This window comes from Henckelia pumila, chromosome 1, assembly GCF_033568475.1.
Source record: "Henckelia pumila isolate YLH828 chromosome 1, ASM3356847v2, whole genome shotgun sequence".
NCBI lineage: Eukaryota > Viridiplantae > Streptophyta > Magnoliopsida > Lamiales > Gesneriaceae > Henckelia > Henckelia pumila.
This window is the reverse complement of record NC_133120.1, coordinates 64208437-64212616: the sequence shown is the minus strand read 5'-3', so window position 1 is coordinate 64212616 and position 4180 is coordinate 64208437.

Genomic DNA, 4180 nt, shown 5'->3' with positions numbered 1-4180 from the left:
AGATACACGCTTCTAGGAGATCTGATAGGGTCTTGAGACCACCTATGAGGTATGGTCTGCTTCTTGATGAGCCTGACCATTTATGTGATCCAAGGACCTTTAAGAAAGCATTATCTGATGCCGATTCATCCAAGTGGCTTGAAGCTATGGAATCTGAGATGAATTCCATGCATTCGAACCAAGTGTGAAATCTTGTAGATCCACCTGAGGAAATTGTTCCTATAGGGTGTAAATGAATTTACAAGAGGAAACTTGGGGCGGATGAGAAGGTGGTGACCTTCAAGGCGCGATTGGTAGAAAAAAGTTATACTCAAAGACAAGGAGTTGACTTTGAGAAAACTTTTTTTTCTAGTCGCAATGTTCAAGTCTATAAGGATATTGCTAGCCATAGCAACATGGTATGACTATTAAATATGACAGATGGATGTGAAGATGACCTTTCTTAATGGGGATATTAAGGAAAAGATTTCATGTCTCAGCCTGAAGGGTTTACATCTATCGAAAGTGAGCGTATGGTATGCCAATTTCAAAGATCTATTTATGGTCTCAAGCAGGCATCTAGGAGCTAAAACCTCAGATATGACGGTACAATCAAAGAATTCGGTTTTACTAAAAATCCCGAGGAACCCTGCGTGTATAAGAAAGTTAGTGTGAGTGTTGTGACATTCCTGGTACTTTATGTTCTACTCATGGGAAATGATTTAGGAATGCTGCAATCAACTAAAGTATGATTAGCAATTAAGTTCTCGATGCAAGACTTGGGTGAAGCATCTTTTGTATTGGGAATACAAATCTATTGGGATAGATCGAAAAGATTTCTCGATCTCACCCAGTATACATACATTGATACCATCGTTAAGAGGTTCTTGATGGAAGAGTCCAAGAGAGGACATCTACCAATGTGTCATGACGTGTCCCTATCCAAGTCCATGTCTCCCAAAATCGATGCAGAGATAGAGGCGATGAAACACATCCCATATGCATCTTCTATTGGTAGTATCATGTATGCGATGATATCTATACGTCCTAATGTGGAATTTGCACTGAGTGTTGCAAGTAGATATCAATAGAACCCCGGTCTTCTACACTGTAAAGCTGTCAAAGACATCCTCATGTACTGGAGTAGGACTAAGAATTTGTTCTAGGTCTATGGGGGTGGAGAACTGAAACTGGAAGGCTATACCGACTCTAGCTTCCAAAGCGATATTGATGATTCAAAGTCAACTTCCAGGTTTGTATTCATGCTCAATGGTGCTGCTGTCTCTTAGAAGAGTTCCAAGAAAAACAGCACTGCGAATTTCATCACTGAGGTAGAATACATTGCTGCATCAGATGCAGCAAAAGAAGCTATTTGTATAAGGAATTTCGTCCAAGAGTTGAGCGTTATTCCTAATGGAGTTGATCAAGTCCAGGTATACTTTGACAACACGGGCGCCATTGCTCAGGAGAAGGGACCGAAGTCTCATCAGAAATCCAAACATGTACTGAGAAAATACCACATCTTCCAAGAGATTGTGAAAAGAGTAGAGGTGTAGTTAGACAGTGTCGCCTCCGCAGATAATGTTGCTGATCCACTAATTAAGCCTTTACTAGGACCATTGTTCAAAACGTATTGTGAATCAATGGGTTTGAAACATATGTGTAGTTGGATCTAGTGAAAGTTGGAGATTGTTAGAGTAAGTGCCCGTCGAGCCAAGTGTTGGTCAATGGTCATTGAGAGAACTCTTGTATGACAATCTTTATTTTAATAATATTTGACATTATTTAATTTGCACGTCTTTATTTGTATACCCATGCTAGTTGCATAGATAAAGCCTTTGAATATACAAATAGTAAAAATAATATGAGATGGTAATGTGATGACTATCATGAAACTCATATTTGAAATACTGTATATTCTAAACCGTTTCTAGTCGATTCAGCCACCACAAAGAAGGATAAAGGTCACTTGAGCTTGAAAATAGTATTTTCGATGAGAGTACCACGTTTCATTGGTAGGGACATGGTGATGTCCAAACATGCAAGTAGGGGCTCCTTGTAGAGTGCACTGAACAACCCTCCCTAAAGAACTTTCCATGTGGTTCTCACTTATCGAGTGAAAATGTCTTAGTTTATGGTTGTACACCATTAGTACTTATGGCCCGAGACAACATAAAGACTCTATATGCTAGGACTTCACTTTGACTTGTTTACCGACTCAACTGGGGTCATCAGGTGGCAAGGTTGGGTGTTGTGTCGAAACATATAGGAGTCAATGCATTGTAGTCGGGGATTCATCGCTTACCTTTGGGTATGGATATCCTATGTGATCTCATGCATATGTAGCTTGAAATTTCTTATCAGAGCAGGTGGTAATTAAGAAAGGGTTTTTTGAATTACACATTTGATGCAACTACGGCATGAAACATAGTTATCGATTCAATGACAACTCTCGATAAAACAATGATTGTCGAATCGGTCGGGATATATGAGTTCAAGGGATCATACTGTACGCTAACTATAATTGAATGGTTCTTGCAAGCACTATCATTTTATACCTAGGGAGTCATGTAAGCGATGCTGCTAGACGTTTAACATGAGTGGTTGGGTACCATCAAAATTGAGTTTTCTGATGTTCTTATTATCAAGGAGTTGATAAATAAGAATGGAGCTATTCAGGGTATGCTCATATAAGGGAATTTTTGATCACGAATCACATGACCACTACTAATTGTATCATTGACCCATTAAGGGTCACACAAGTACTAGATTTTTAGAACCCGTTGAGAATAAAATTAGTTCAATGTGTTTAATAGTTTATAAAAGAGTTTATAAGTGAGATAAATTAGAAAGTATGACTTCTAATGAAGAATAAATGGAAAAGCAAATTTTAATTTGTGAATATGTTCTAAGGTTAAAAATTGACTTGAATAAATAATTAGTTTTTTTAAATGTGATTTAAAAAACTATTATTATGAATTTAATTAAATTAGTTCAAGTGTTAAATTAATTAAATACTAGTGGACCTTGTAGAGTCCAAATAATTAAATTAATTCAACTGTTGGATTAATTAAATACTATTGGGTCTTGTAGAGCCCAAATAGAAATAATGTTGAATAATTATTCTACCAGTTGGCTTGAATAAGTTCAAGTTGGATTTAATTAATTAATTAAACTTAAATGAGTTTGAGTTTGATAATTAATTAAATATTAAGTTCATGGGCCATGTATGTATATGTTTGACATATAAATACATACAATACATGAGAGAGAATGAATATGAAGGGGTTAAAAGACAAGATGTATATTTTTTTTATGCATGCTTTAACTTTTTTCGTGCATACTTTGTTTTTTGTCATAACACACTTTTTAAGTACCAAGACAAGCAATATTCATTCTAATTTTTCTCTCAAGTGGCCGAACACTCCCTTGTATTTTTCTCCAATTTTGTCTTTCATCTTGGGAGAAAAGACAAAGAAATTCTCAATGAAAAATGCTCTAAATATTCTAGTGCATGTTTAGAGTGGATCTTTTTTGACTAGTCATGGACGTAATTTGAAGAGAAGTCCATTCTTGAGCAAGGTGTGATATTGGAAGATGATATAACCCAAAAATTGCAGTAAAAAGGGGTCAAATTGATCGTTATTAAGCGTGAGAATTTTGATTATTCCGTGTTTTTATCTAAAATTTGAGTTTTTGAGTTTTATGGTATCTACTATGAATTTAAGAATTTTGGCAGGGAAAATACTGAAACCAGAGTGAGGAAACGACCAATCCAAAGATAGTGGACAAAAGTTTTTCCGCCTAGGCGGGTACTTTTTACCGCCTAGGCGGGATTCTTAGAAAATTGAAGTCGTGGGCAGAGATTTTTATGCCTAGGTGGATACTTTTTACCGCCTAGGCGGGAATCACTGAAGAAAACAAGATGGAGGCAGAAATTTTTCCGATACGCTGTTCAGAAAAGGAATATTTCTCTAGAATTTTAAAAAAATGAATGACAAAGTGTGAGGACTCTTAGCATATAAAAGAGTCGATATTAGGGTTGGAAGGGAGATCTTTTGATGGCTACAACTGAAGAGAACAAGAGACGCAAGGATCAACTTAAAGAATCGGCTGATAGCGTTTATTTATGCTCCAAAACTTCTTCTAGATTAATTCTTAATATTATTTTTTTGAACTTAGATGTTTTTCATGAATTTTA